At 38.9% G+C, this 16,444-nt stretch overlaps 1 protein-coding gene across 2 annotated transcripts in view; it reads right to left on the bottom strand.

Annotated features, from left to right (window-relative positions):
• Positions 1-16,444, bottom strand: part of FAM168A (family with sequence similarity 168 member A) — a 209,294-nt gene that overhangs the window by 67,826 nt on the left and 125,024 nt on the right. The gene's annotated exons all lie outside the window — the stretch shown is intronic.

Genomic DNA, 16,444 nt, shown 5'->3' with positions numbered 1-16,444 from the left:
TGGTGCCTGATGATGAGCAAACAGACTGCTGGAAGGAAAAGCAGCGTCTCATCTGCCCCTTACACCTGCAGAGGACAAGATACCAGTTACCAGCAGCTTTAAAAACAAAAAAGGGAATTTGTTGCCACTGATAACTTTAATGCAGACAAGGAAATACAGCTAGGATTTCTCTCCAAATTTATTCAAGGAAAAGAAATAAACTTGGAAATTTGTGTGCAATAAGTATCACCTGCACAAGTGCTCTGTTAATTATCTTAATGAAGCACATTCTCCATTCTGATTAATGGAAAATCTGTCATTAAGCTCTATTAGCCAGCCAATTTGTCCTACCTTGTTTAGGGAGCCTTTCCTTACCATATAGCCTGACACATTTGTAAATGTGTCCCCAAATATATTATTTAATCATCATAAAAATCAAACAATTCCTTCCTAACTAAGTTCACAAGATAGATGGGCAATTTTTTAGGTCATTAACTTCTCTTGCATCACTTCAAAATCGGAAACAAGTCAAACGTTGAAGGCAGGCAGTGAACAGCTGCTGTGATGACACTGCTCTGCGATTAGTCTGTCTAGGGTTCCAAAATGAGATGTGGAGAAAAGGGGGGCTAACAAGGAGAAGAAGCTGGGATCAACAGATAAGCAAAAGGGAAAATGCCACTGGCCAATTTCAGAGAACAGAATGTCCTAAAATGTACCTAATGTGTAGCCCTGGCAAACTACCCCAGGGCAACGAGCTAGATGAAATTACCATCAGCCAACAAACTGAAACTAGAACAACTTGAGGATGAAAGTTAAAGGAGTTATATATATTTCAGTTAAACTTAAGGGAAAAAAATATTCTCACAACCAGAGTTATCTAAAAATATACCCAAGTAACATACACTCTCTCTAAATAAAAGCACTCTCCTCACAGAATACTAAGACATTAAAAATGATAAGAGATCATAGACGTTAAAATAAGTTGCAAACTGTCAAGTGACATGCAAATGTAAACAATGATGATGTGACAATGTTGCCCATGTGACAACAGCAACACAGAGACTACTGGTACTCTTTCGGCTTTGGGTCTCTCTTCTACCCAACCAGTTCTCTGCCTGGTACATCAAAGTGAGGAAGACTGATAAAGTGCTGCAGTGGTGTGAATGTTTCCCCCCAGAAAGCACGTGCTGGAAGCTTAATAACCATTTTAACAGTAATTAAGAGGTGGGACTGTTAAAAGATGATTAGGCCATGAGGGATCTGCCCTGATGAATGGGTGGTTAATGCCATTATTGCAGGAGTGGGTTTATCACGGTGGGCGTGGGTTCCTTAAAAAAGGATGCGTTTGGCCCCCTCTTGCTCTCTGTCACCCTCTTTTTGCCCTTCTTTCTTCTACCATGGGATGACACAGCAAGAAGGCCCTTGACAGATGCTTGTACCCTGGTATTGGACTTCCCAGCCTCCAAAACTATGAGCCAATACATTTCCATTCGTTATAAATTACCCAGTCTGTGGTATTCTGCTATAGCAGCACAAAAAGGACTAAGACAAGTGCTAAGCAGTACAACTTGCCTGTAAACATCTGAGCACTCTCCTACTGAGAAGAAACTCTGTGTTGCTGATTGGACAAAGTACAAAACTGCTTTTCATAATCAAAGAAACTCATCAGCTTTGAAACTGGTCTCCTGCTGCTCCAAAATGAGGGCCACTGCCACAGGAGGGGATCATGCCTGGGGTAGCACTCCATAACACCATCAATTCCAATCTCAATTAATGACTGACAGAAACGAGATCTGCCAGGGTTTCAAAATTTAGAATATGACAACCACTTCTAGGGAGCTGCTCAAGGGTAGACAGGATTCCTAGCTTCTAAAGGAAGGTTGGTCTTTTATAACAAAATCTGTACTGTTAATAGTTTCAGGGACAGGCTAAAAATGAGTAGGAAGATCATAAACTCTACAATCAGGCAGATTTAGGTTCAAATCCTGGAACTGCCACATACCACGATGCAATCACAGGGTAGTCCCTTAACTTCTGAGTCTCTGTTTCCTCTAACCGCAAAATGGGGGAAAAAACAAAAAACATACTTTGTAAAAAAAATTTTTTTAAATGATAGGTTTATTAAAGTATAATTTAAGTATAGTGAAATTTTACCTCTTTTAGGTATATAGTTCTGTTAGCCCCTGAAAAATGTATTCAGTTGTACAAACATCACCACAATCCAGATATAAAATATTTTCATTACCCCGAAAAGTTCTCTTATACATTTGTAGTTAATACCACCCCGCCTTCTTCAAAAGCCTTACGAATAAAATCCAAACTCTTTCACAGAGTATACAAGATCCTTTATGCTCTATCTGGGATGCTGCTCAGAAATCTGTGTATTTATGTTCCCAAGGAGATTCTGATGCCCAATTTGAGGACCATGCCTTAGACTTTCTTTCCCAAATGCCATTTCTCTCATATAGGCTGTCTAGGGGAATTGAGATACAGCAGAGAACAAGAACAACAAAAATTTCTGCTTACATGCTAGTTGGGAGGAGGAAGAAAGAGAGATTTTTTTTCAAGTGAAAGATGTATCAGATGGCAATAAAAACTGTAAAGCAGGGGTTCCCAACCCTGGGGCCATGGACCAGCATCAGTCCATGGCCTGTTAGGAACCAGGCAGCACAGCAGGAGGTGAGCAGCAGGCAAGCAAGCATTACCACCTGAGCTCACCTCCTGTCGGATCGGCAGTGGCATTAAATTTTCATAGGAGCGTGAATCCTATTGTGAACTGCACATATAAGGGAATCTAGATTGTGTGCTCCTTGTGAAAATCTGTGAAAATCTAACACCCCCCTCTCCGCCCCAACCCCACACATACCCCTGGTCCATGGAACAACTGTCCCTGGTGCCAAAAAGGTTGGGGACTGCTCCTGTAAAGAAATCCACTCAACCTGTTTAGGGAGTGCTAAGGGCAGGTTGTTGCAATTTTAAATAAGATAATTAGAGAAAGTGTCATTGAGTGACATCTGAGCAAAGACCTGAATAAGTTGAAGGAGTAAGCCATGGAGATCTCTGGGAAGAAACTGTCTAAGTAGAGGAAATAGCAAATGCAAATGCCTCCAAAGTAGAAGCATTTCTGAGAAATAGCTTAGAGGCCAGTTCAGCTGAAGTGTAGTAAATGAACGGGAAGAATACGAAGTAAGATCAGACAGGTAATGAAGGCCAAATCATGCAGGGCCTTGTAGGCCACTGTACAAACTTTGTTTTTTTCTAAATAAGATGGGAAGCCACAGGACTGTTTTACAAAGCAGAGTGAAATTATTCGTCTTCATTTTAAGAAGAGGTAGATTGTTGTGCTGCGATCAGACCGCAGGAAAGCAAGAAGAGAAGCAGGGCAGTCGGGAGGTTTTAGAAACAGTTCAGATGAAAGATGATGGTGGCAGTAGCAGTGACGGTGGTGGTAGAAACTAGTCATGTTTTTTATATATTTTGAAGATCAAGCTGATAGGAATTGCTAATGGATTTAATATAAGGTATGAGACGAAGAAAGACATCAAGAATGATGCCAAGGCTTGAGAAACTGGAATAATAAAAATGCCATTTACTGGTGAGAACTATGAGAGGAGTAGGTTTTGGGTACAGAACAGAAATCTGGATTTGGACTTAGATTGGAGGTGCCTAAGAATTTTGCTTAGAACAATGTTTGATACACAATAAACACCCTATAGAAGGTTAACCATTAGCACTACCATAAACATTACCCCTTTGGGGGTTCTGTGGAGGTTAAAAAAGGAAAAAAGAAAATAAATAAATATTACCCCTACTACCAGCAGCTACCATTTACTGAACACCTACCATGTGACAGGTACTGTGCTAAGGACTTATTAAGTCCCTATAAGTCTTACAATACTTGCAAAATAAGTGTTATTTTTATTATATTACAGATAAGTAAACTTAAGTACAAAAAAAAATGAAGTGACTAGCCCAAGATCTCATAACTGAGAAGTGAGGAAAAGCCCATTTCAAAGCCAAGTCTGTTTGATTTCAACGTCCAAGCTACTTTCACTATACTAGATGAGGCTCCCAGGCTCTCCAGTCACCTACCCCAGTACTAGGTTCGCCTCTGGAACAGTAGGCCTCAAACCCTTGTTCAACTCAAGAGCCTAAGTGCTCTGCTTGGACCCTAACAGATCCCAACACGGAGGCAGTTCATATCTACCACAGTACCTGGCACCTGCTGGGTCACTGCTGGGCACCATGGGCAGTTATAACTGTATGATATGGCCTTATGTGCTTACCTCTCTGGTTGCAACTTCTACCACTATCTTTTTGTTTTCTTCACTTCAATCACAATGACTTCCTTGTTGTTCCCTAAGACATCATGCATGCTTGTGCCTCTTGGTCTTTGTACTTGCTTTTTCCCTTTTCCCCAGATATCCAAATGGCACAGTTCCTTACTTCCTACAGGTCTCTGCTCCAATGTCACCTTATCAGAAATGCCTTTCTTAACCAACTTATCTAAAATAGGTCCTCCACGTGTTCTCTCATCCTTTCTTACCCCCCACCTTTTTTTTTTTTTTTTGGAGACAGAGTCTTTCTCTGTTGCCCAGGCTGGAGTATAGTGATGCAATCTCGGCTCACTGCAACCTCTGCCTCCCAGGTTCAAGCAATTCTCCTGTGTCAGTCTCCCAAGTAGCTGGGATTACTGGCACCTGCCACCATGCCCAACTAATTTTTGTATTTTTAGTAAAGACAGGGTTTCACCATGTTGGCCAGGCTGGTCTCAAACTCCTGACCTCAAGTGATCCACCCACCTCAGCCTCCCAAAGTGCTGGGATTACAAACATGGGCCACTGCGCCTGGCTTACTTTTCTTATTTATACCTACTTTAGTCTGTTTTGTGCTGCTATAACAGAATACCTGAGACTAGGTAATCAACAATGAACAGAAATTTATTTCTCACAGTTCTGGAGCATGGGAAGTCCAAGATCAACGAGACAGCATCTGGCAAGGGACTTCTTGCTACATCATCCCATGGCAGAAAATGGAAGGGCAAGAGAGAGAATCTATTCCTGAAAGTTTTTTTAAAAAATGATTTTTTAAAAAAGAGATGGGGGTCTTACTATGTTGTTCAGGCTGGACTGCAATGTCTATTCACAGGCACAGTTATGGCACACTACAGCTTCAAACTGCTGGGCTCAAGTGATCCTCCTGCCCTAGTCTCCCAAGTAGCTCCCTGAAAGCTGGCTCCTCAAAAGCCTGTTTAAAAAGACATTAAGCCCACCTCTGAGGACGGGGCCCCCAGAACCAAAGTACCTCTTAAAGGCCCCACCTCCCAATACTGTTACATGGGCAATTAAATTTCAGCGTAAGTTTTAGAGAGGGCAAACATCCAAACCACTACAATACCTATTACTGTCTGATCTATTTTCTTGTTTATTCTTTCCCCCATTAGAGTAAGATACATGAGAATGAGATTCGGTTTATCTTGTATCCCCAGTGCACAGAATATTACTGGCACAAAACAGGCACTAAATGCATACTAGTTGAATGAACAATGCGCTTTCATGCTTCTCCAAAATAAAACTGCGAAAAAAACTTCAAGATGTTTGGCATTTCTTGGCATATCCCAGTCAACTTCTTGGCTCCCTATCTCTCCAGCAGCTGCTTCCAATGCCCAGAGAAGCCTCTACTAGGAGCTCATCTTGGGCAAAAAAAGCAATGGTAAGGCCCAGCAGTTGCATGGTATGTGAGAGAGAAAAGAGAGGTGCTAAAGATTCCTCCTGGTGAAGCTGATTTTTCACTTCTAGACTCCTAACCACTGTTCTGCAAATGGCTTCCTGCTACCCTCAAAACATCTGAACTATTTCTTTCAAAACAACAAAATCTATGACCATTAAATGACAAGCAAAAAAGTCCAGAGATTAAAGTAGTATTTGCACATGTTGCAGTGTTTAAAATTAGCATTTTAGTTTGCAAAGTACTACTACATTTTGCAAACTAAAATGGTAAAATTCTTTGAAATTCTACCATTTGAAAAATGGTAAAATGGTAAATTTTTCAAGTAATTTTACCACTTACGCAGTGCTTTAGAATTTACAATGAGATTTTAACCATTACCTCACTTGGTCCCTTGAAATAAGCAATGCAAAGATTATTAATTTCATTTGAAAGACCAAGAAACTAAAGCTTAAAGGTTTAATGCATTCTGGGATAGATACTGTTGGGAAAGGAAAAAGATTGTGTTTGCCCAAAAGAGGCTATGGTCTAGCTAGGAAAGTTTAAAAGTTAAATAAAAATTAAAATGCCAAAAGTAATAGATGGAGGTGGAACTTCTGGAACAAAGTGCTTAGCAAACCCTTTCCCCCAAAAGCAAAAATAAAATGAGACGAAATGGTAAAAAACAACCATTTTGGGCCAAAGTATGAAATGTCTATTCAAGAAAAACTTCTGAACCACATTAAGAACAGTGAAAGTCTGTGGCATTTTACCCTGGGGCTGCCCCTATCCCAATCCCCAGCTCCATAGGGGGCCTGCTACTAAGGCAGGCTAGACCAGGCTACAAGGACTACTGCTACCAGAGTGGGCTGATTTAATTTGAAACTGAGCACAGAAAATCCTATGCCCAGAGTCATTGTCAAAAACAATAGTGAGGCAATTTGGGGAACAACAGCAAATAATCCAGGAAGGCCACTACTGCAGCTACTCTGAGGTCATAATACTAATTGGTGCAGGCAACAGACCTGCAGATAAGCCAGAATTTTTAAAGGGAGTTCTGGGGAACACAACAACCATAGTGGGGTCTTGATAAACTTTCACAGGATCCCTAGAGGTTTGTAGAGAGGGCCTTCTCTATCTACTGATCCTGGGTGAATTTAAGGCCTTGAACATAAAACCAAAAGTTAGAGCATAATTGTAAATAGCCTGAATTTTAAATGCATTCCCTAAACCACATACAGATCCACCGGTAAAGGGTGGAAACCTTCCTGTCCTATGTTTAAGCAGAACTTCTGATCAAACACTGGATGGCCACCAATCTGTGCCAACCCAGGGGTGACCTTTAGGAAGCCAAGTTTAAAAATTAAAACAGTAATTTAAAAAATATGGCCAGAGACATCAGAAATCACACTGCAAAGGAGACAAACTCTACAGAAGAGTCTGAGCAAGTCACTGAACAAAAAATCCCAGCAACAACCTCCTGGTGGTGGGGTGGGCGTGGGGTGGGTGGGTGGAATCTGAATCAAGAGTTGCTACAATGTATTATCTAAAATATGTAGTTTTCAACAATATGGACAAAATCATGAAACATGCAAAGAAACAATAAAGTATGCCCCATCTGTGGGGGAAAAAAATAGGTAACAAATTTTGTTCTTGCAGGGGTCTAGATATAATCAGCAGATAAATATTTCAAAGCAGCTATTAAAAATGTTAAAAAAAAAAAAAGAAAACCACACTTAAAGAATTAAAGGAAAGTATGATAATTTATCAAATAGAGAGTATCAATAAAAAATATAAAAATAGAAAGAGTCAAATGGAAATTGTATTCTGAAATGAATCATTCAAGAGAGGCTCAGAAGCAAGCGTGAGCTGGCAGAAGAATCATTGAACTTGAAGACAGAGCAATAGAAATTATAAATCTGAAAAACAAAAAGAAAACAATGAAGAAAAATAAACTGTGAGAAACTAGCAAGCAAATCAAAATAGAAGCATGAGAGTCCCAGAAAGAGGAGAGAAAGAAAATTAGGTGGCAAAAATGGAAACACCATGCCATTAAAAAAATAAAACAAAAAACAAAATCATGTTCTCTTCAGTAACATTGATGCAGCTGGAGGTCATCATCCTAAGCAAATTAACCCAGGAACACAAAACCAAATACCACATATTCTCACTTATAAGTGGGAGCTAAACATTGAGTACACACAGATGTGATGATGAGAACAACAGACAATTAGGACTTACTTGAGCAGGGAGGGTTGAAGGAGGGTGAAAGTCAAAAAAAAAAAAAAAAAAACTGTCAGGTACTATGCTTGCTACCTGGGTGATAAAATCATTTGTACACCAAATCCCAGTGACACGCAATTTATCCATGTAACAAATCTGCACGTTACCCCTGAACCTAAAATAAAAGTCAAGGGGGAAGAAAAAGAAATTATACAGCAAATTGAAACAAAAAAAGAAGACATAATGTCCAAAAACTTCCCAAATTTGATTAAGACAACAACAACAACACATATTAAACTACACATCCAAGAAATACCATCAACTTCAAGTTGGATAAACACAAAAAGATCCATAACCGGACACAACATGGTAAAACTCCTAAAAGTCAAAGAGAAAATTTCAAAAGTGGCAAGAGAAAACAACTCATCAGATAAAAGGGAATAACAATAAGATTAACAGCTGACTGGTGACCAGAAGACAGGAGGTTGGTATATTCAATGTGCTGAAAAAATAAACAAAAAAACCCGTCAACCAAGAATTCGAAATCCAGCAAAACTATCCTTTGAAACTGAAGTCAAAATAAACACATTCCCAGATAAATAATTGAGACAATTCACTGCCAGCAATCTGCCTTTCAAAAAATACTAAAGAAATACTAAGTATTTATGACTGAAAGGAGTGATACTAGACAGTAATTCAAGTCCACACACAAAAATAAAGAGTACCAGGAAAGCTGGTACTGATATGTAGAGATATATATATATATAAAAAAAAAAAAGTATAAATATTTTTTGTGTTAACTGGCTTAAAAGACAATTGCATAAAACAATTAACTATAAAACTGAATTGCTGGCCTTATGATATATAAACATATCATTTACATAAAAACAAGAGTCCAAAGCAAGGAAGTATGGGAATGCTGCTATACTGGAGCAACATTTCTACATTTTACTGAATTACATTAATTTGCATCTGAACTAGACTGTAACAAATGCAATAAGTTATAATAAATTAAGATGCATATTTAATCCCCAAAGCAACCAGTGAGAAAATAAATTAAAAATTTTTAAATATCAACAATATCAATAAAAAGGAACAAACTACTGATACATGTCACAACATGGATTAACCTTGAAAATATTATGCTAAGTGGAAGAAGCCAGGGCAAAAGAACACATATTGCATGAGTCCATTTATATGAAATGTTCAGAAAAGACAAATTTGTACAGGCAAACAGTAGATTTTTGATCATCTGGGACTCAGAGTAGGAATGGTGATTGACTGCAGATAGAAGTAAGAGATTTCTTTGGTGTGAAAAAAAGGTCTAAAATGATTTTTGGTGGTTATAAAATTCTATAAATTTACTAAAAAGCACTGCACACTTAAAAAAAAAAACACCGTACACTTAATATGAGTACATTTATCATATATAAATTAGAGCCTCAATAAAGCTACTAAAAATACAAATTGGTGATTCAATAAACAGTTACAAATTTTTAATAAGCTAAAAGAGATTAAGTCATTTACTTCAGCACCCTCACTTTATATAAACTGATAACTTGCTGTGCCAGGCCATGCATAAAGTATTACAGATTCAGGGGTAAGAAGGCACAATTTCTGTCCCTGGGGTATTTATATGAGGGAAACAGCCTTGGAATTAATAGCAATATAGTACTGTTGTTATACTGAAAGCTAGAATTTAAAGAAAAAAACAACTATAGTGGGGTGATAGGGGAGCAGGTAGGCAGTGCTGTGACTGCCACTAGATAGCAACATGCTCAGTTAAAGGATTCTATTTCCCAGCTTCCCCAGGAATAGTTAGGTGTGGCTGATTAGTCTTGCTCATGAGATGTAAGTGAAATACTCTGTAGAACTTCTGAGAGGGCTGCTTAAAGGGAACTGTGTTACCTGGGGAAGGTGCCTTTCCTCTCCCCTTACTGTTTCCTGCTATCTAGAATTAGCACATGATGATTATAGCTCAGCAGCCTTCTTTTCCATGAAGTGACCTTGAGAATAGAGGTCTTAAACTGAGAAAGTTAGAAACAACCTCGATTTCATGGAACAATCGTTTCAGCTCTGCTATATATACCTCTGTACTTCTTTTACATGAGAAAATAAAACTATGTTTTAAAACCACTATTATTTTTTATTACTGTTATATGTAGCTGAACTTAATCCTATTTAATTGGGAGGATAATACAGGTTTCAAAAAAATGTGTCATTTGATCTATGTTTTAAAGGATGACAAGAATTCTGCAGAGAGAGGAGGAAAGGCCATTTGTGAAATTACACCGTGAGAGGGCAAGAAAACATTCAGAAAATATCAAGTAATTTTGGAAGGTTGGAGCATACAATCTGCGGGAAAACACAGCAGGGATTTTATTCCTGTCCCCATTTCTCAACTGAGTCCACTTATCTCTTAGAAAAGATCTCAGAAAGGCAGACTGTGCATGGCTACAGGTAATTCTATGATCCCAGAGCCCTCTAGATGTCTGTGTTATAAATACTCCTTGCAACTGTAATTTGCTTGCCCAATTCTTTTCTTCTTGCTACATTTTAAGCACCATGAGATCAACAAAGTATCTCTTTTATTTACTACTGAATTCCTGGAAAAGGGCCTGATATTAAAGCAAGGTGCTCAATAAACATTTGTTGACTAGATGAACGAATGAATGAATGGATGAATAAAAAGAAACAGTTTACTGGAATTCGACAGCTTAATTTCACTTTAGAAATTATTTCTTCTGGCCGGGCGCGGTGGCTCAAGCCTGTAATCCCAGCACTTTGGGAGGCCGAGACGGGCGGATCACGAGGTCAGGAGATCGAGACCATCCTGGCTAACACGGTGAAACCCCATCTCTACCAAAAATACAAAAACTAGCCGGGAGAGGTGGCGGGCGCCTGTAGTCCCAGCTACTCAGGAGGCTGAGGCAGGAGAATGGCGTAAACCCAGGAGGCGGAGCTTGCAGTGAGCTGAGATCTGGTCACTGCACTCCAGTCCGGGTGACAGAGCGAGACTCCGCCTCAAAAAAAAAAAAAAAAAAGAAATTATTTCTTCTTACCAAACAACTTTAAGAAAACTCCATTTCAGTATTTTTTTTTCTTAATTCTATCAGTATGATACATAAGAAAGCCATTTTTATAGTAGCTGTCTACGTCTTTATATTGCCTGCCAAATATAATCAGACAACACATTAGATTTCTACATTTTATAATACTGTATATAATATTTCATCTCAGAAAATGTTTCAATTTAAAAATGAAATGGAGGAGAACCCTGATTTCTAGGAATCTGCCACAGAATCTCAATATCTGAAAGGCTTCCAGTTACCAGAAAGATCTTTCATGCAAAAGCTCAACACCCAGCTTTGTGCGTGTCTGTAAATGAGATGCTTATCTGCAAAATGTCACATTTCAACCACCAGAGCATTCAGCCCATTAAAACAGTTTTAAGAAAATGGCTTTTCAGCTAATCAAAACCACAACAAAATTACCTCTAAAGCAAATGCTTACAAATAGTAGAAAATTTCTCTCTCTCTTTTTTTTTAAGAACAAATTTCAGAGAACAACTCCTTAAATAAAGAACCCAACTAATTCACTAAACCACACAAGTACGCGGACCTTACTATGTGTCAATTCTCCGCCCTTAAAAGAACTCATATTTTAGTGGGGAAATAGTTGTATTTAAGATTGACTGTAATACAAGGTGCTGCATTAGAACAAAGTGCTTGAAACAGAGACAGGATGTCATTTTTCTTGGTAGAAGGGTTGAGAAAAGCTTTCACAGTATTGCACTTTTATAGCTTATAAAGAGGGTACAAGAGTTAACAATGCCCATGACCATTTTACAAAAAAAAAACAAACAAAAAAACTAAAGTTAAGTGATTTGTTCAAGGTCCCATAGATAGTGGGATGCCAGAAACTCAAACCTAGCCACAGTTAACAGCTGTGAGGCCTTGGATAACTTAATCTCAGTTTCCTCTTCTGTGCAGTGGGAAATACTAGTGGTATCAATATTCCAAGATTGCTGGAAAAATTAAATGAAATAATATATGTTTTTCCTGAGCACATGTAAACACAATAAATTGTAGTTTTTATCAATATTTTGCCTAGAGAAACATCCTCATCACATGCAACTGTCAACAACCAAGACCTACCGTGTCCATAGGGTCCCAAGACACTGGACTATCCCTTTCCCAGGTCTAGGACTTTAGAAGGCTAATTACAGAGTCTCAAACGAGTAAGGAGAGTGTTCATTTCACCTTGAGGCTATCTGCTATAGGAAGACAATTACCTCCTTCTCTATAAAACTGAAATACTGGCTGGGCGCGGTGGCTCACACCTGTAATCTCAGCACTTTGGGAGGCCGAGGCAGGCGGATCACGAGGTCAGGAGATCAAGATCATCCTGGCTAACACGGTGAAACTCCGTCTCTACTAAAAACTTCAAATAAAAAAAAATTAGCCAGGCGCAGTGGTGGGCACCTGTAGTCCCAGCTACTCGGGAGACTGAGGCAGGAGAATGGCGTGAACCCGGGCGGCGGAGCTTGCAGTGAGCTGGGATTGCACCACTGCACTGGGCGACAAAGAGAGACTGCGTCTCAAAAGAAAAGAAAAACAGAAATACTACCACTTAATATAAAGAATTGCTATGAAGATGCTATAGAGGATAAAAGTAACGCTATGGAGAATAACAAAGTAATTAATCATATCTGTGTTCTAGAATAATATTTCATGGGAAGATGAAGGATGGGTTAGCAAAGGAGAAACAGAAAGTCTTAAAGCAGCTACCCAGGTTAAGGAAATGAAGGTCTGAACTAGAAAGGAGAGCTAAAACGGAAAAGAAGGAAAGAATATAGGAAAATATTTTCCAATCAGAACCGACAGAATTTGAAAATTCTCGGCCGGGCGCGGTGGCTCAAGCCTGTAATCCCAGCACCTTGGGAGGCCGAGACGGGCGGATCACGACGTCAGGAGATCGAGACCATCCTGGCTAACACGGTGAAACCCCGTCTCTACTAAAAAATACAAAAAACTAGCCGGGCGAGGTGGCCGGCGCCTGTAGTCCCAGCTACTCGGGAGGCTGAGGCAGGAGAATGGCGTGAATCCGGGAGGCGGAGCTTGCAGTGAGCTGAGATAGGGCCACTGCACTCCAGCCTGGGCGACAGAGCGAGACTCCGTCTCAAAAAAAAAAAAAAAAGAAAAGAAAATTCTCTGTACGCAGGGCTTGATGAGGGGAAAGTCAGAGGTTTCTGAAGTAAGCATTCAAGGATGGTGTTCATTCTGAAGAAGTAGAGTAAAAGATGTCCAATAGACACCTGGGAATCTGGAAATACTGATTTGGGAGATGATGGTTGCTGTGAACTAATTACCCACCAACCATTATTTTTATTAGCTTAGAGGTTAGCAGAAGAGTCCAGCAAGAGTATAAAGGCAATAAGGAATGAACATTGTATGGAAGAAGTATAATAGCACAAGAGAATATTCTGTCAGATGTAATAATTCAGAGCCAAACAGGGCTCTCAGAAAGAATGTTTTTTGAACCTTCTCAGTCATTAAAGAAGCAAGCCTTCTTGGTTCCCAATGTACTTTCTTGCTGCTTCCTTCCTCCCTCCTTATCTTCAGTCAATAAACATTTACTGGGTCTTTATCTTATGCCAGGACCAGCATCAGCACTGAGGATACAGAGTAAGTTATATACCATAACTGTTATGGTATATGCCCTTAAGGACCTTGGTGCTACCAGAAAAGAAAAACATGTAAAGAGTCAAATAAAAACACCAACATGCTACAGTAGAGATGAGCAGAGTGGTCTAAAGAACCTAACTCCAAGCATCCCTTCTCCATGATGTCCTCCTTGAATAAGATTATCAGCTAATAGAGCTTTAAAGATGTTAACATCTTTAATTTTCACAGCAACTTTATGTATGATGCCCATTTTACGGATGTATAAGCTGAATAACCCAGCCTATGATGAACACTCTCCTCTGAGCTTTCACAGTCCTTACAAATTTTATATCACATAGTACTCTGTATCATCAGGTTTTCTTAAATAACCATAATTTATTCATATCCTTTTCTTCCCCAGGGTACAGCACAGGACCAACTACACACTACAGGTATTCAGTATTTGATGATTGTATTAGTCAGGGTTCTCTAGAGGGGCAGAACTAATAGGATAGATAAATATATAAAGGGGAATTTATTAAGTAGTATTAACCCACAGGATCCTAAGATCCCACAATAGGCCGTCTGCAAGCTGGGGAAAAAGGAAGCCAGTCCAAGGAGTCCAATGTTCAAGGACAGGAAGCATCCACCACAGGAAAAAGATGTAGGCTGGGATAAGTCAGTCTAGCCTTTTCACATTTTTCTGCCTGCTTTATATTTGCTGGTAGCTTATTAGATGGTGCCCACCCAGATTATGGGTGGGTCTGCCTTCCCCAGCCCACTGACTAAAATGTTAATCTCCTTTGGCAACATCCTCACAGACACACCCAAGATCAATACTTTGCATCCTTCAATCCAATCAAGTTGACACTCAATATCAACCACCACTTTTAACAACCATCACGTTGTTAAATATACATAACACATCTAAAGGACTGTTTTAAAGTCATTCCATTGACCAAGTTTTTACATGAGATCCTAAAAAGTAGTAATTTCTTACTAATTCATTCGGCAAATCCTTAAGTACTAGATCTGAGCTAATCACTAGTACTAGATCTAGGGGAAACAAATAAATCACACACAGACCCTGCCATCAGGTTTACTGTGGCACCCACTAATGTCATCTGTTGTTTAAAATGAGTTCTACTTCCTTCAGACATTAGAACCAGAGAGACACGTGTCTTTTGAATATTCAAACACTTACTAGGAATAAACTATCAGCTGAAAGAATAAATGAACGAATCACAGACAATCTGAACCTTGGACCAGGCCTTGCTTGGTCTGGTCACTGGAAAGCTGAGCATTCTTAGCAATGAGCAAAAACTTCTAGTACTAAATTTACCCTGGCTTCATTTACTATATTATCCTATTTCCCCTTCACTATTAATCTGTTTGTTTTTCATCCTATTTTATTACGTGCATTTTAAAATTCATTCCCTTTAGGAAAAAACCATAGGTGTACAGAATGTAATCAATCAACCTGAAGATGGTATAATGAGTCTCCTACTTTGTCCAGATGCCCTGCTGAAGGTTTGGAGTCAAACCAGGCCCAATGTGCAAGTCAGCAGCAAAGTCAGTAGCTACTACTACCTAAGTTTAATAAAAAGGGTCTCTGCTGGAGGAACTGTGTTGCTTCAGAGCAGCCAGGGAACTCTATTCTTCAAAGCCCACCCTCTTCAAGTTTTCAGCCCCGACATTTATAAATAGGGAAGTTCTGGAACTAGACCATAGAGGACTACATGTGTATCTCTATCCCTGACCTACCAATACCTTAGAATCAGCTTCTTATTTATTCTTATCTACCTACTATACAAATGTAAAGTTTGGGGGAAAAGGGTTCATTGCATATTACCTATGCAGTATAGGTATGGTTGACTCAGTTTAGACAAGCAGTCCTGTAAGCACTAAACACTGAAAACACTGGGGTTTTTGGCTTGTTTTGTTGTTAAAATATACATAACACAAAATTGACTACTTTATTTTAAAGTGTACAGTTTTGAGGCATTAAACACATTTACATTGCCACGCAACCATCACCCCCATCCATCTCCAGAACTTTTCATCTTTATGAACTAAACTGGACTCTTCATACCCATTAAACACTAACTCCCCATTCTCCTCTTCCTACCCAGTCCCTGATACCACCATTCTACATTCTGTCTCTAAATTTAACTATTCTAAGAACCTAATTTAAGATGAGTCATACAATATTTGTCCTTTTCTGACTGGCTTATTTCATTTAGCATAACATCTTCAAGGTTCATCCATGTTAAAGCATGAAAATGCTGGTTTTTAATAACATTCCAGACTTCTCATTTCAGACAAAGATAATCACAAACTGTAAGTCTGACCATCATTTATTAGCTTTTAGAGATAACATTAAAAGCTCACTGTAGAATTTTTCCCCTCCTATGCCACTGAGATTTCCAGATTGATTTATAATTTGGAACAAGTATTTCTAAATAGATCATTTAGATGGAGCATCCTGCTACTTGGAAAATAAGTTCTAACATGTTCATAAGGAAGCAAAATGGCCCTCAATAAAAAAGACAATGTGGTATCAATGTTTGAATAAAGATTAATGCCTAGCATAAGCTACTCATCTGTTTTGATATCCCTAGACATATTTTCTTACAGGGAAACAAGTGTGCATCTGTCTGGTTTTCAGAATATATGTACAAATATTTCTTATTATAAGTAGTATGTTTTCAGTATTAATAAATTTATATCATCCACACTGATGAGCCATGGATTATTTTTTTAACCAGCAAGACCAATATGAATAAAATATGAATGATCTTACTAAAAACAAACAGAAAAGACCTCTTCCTTCTCAGTTGGGGATATCATTTTTTGTTTGCTTTTTTCCT

Source organism: Rhinopithecus roxellana, chromosome 15 (genome assembly GCF_007565055.1).
Source record: "Rhinopithecus roxellana isolate Shanxi Qingling chromosome 15, ASM756505v1, whole genome shotgun sequence".
Lineage (NCBI taxonomy): Eukaryota > Metazoa > Chordata > Mammalia > Primates > Cercopithecidae > Rhinopithecus > Rhinopithecus roxellana.
This window is presented reverse-complemented; position numbering and strand designations above follow the sequence as displayed.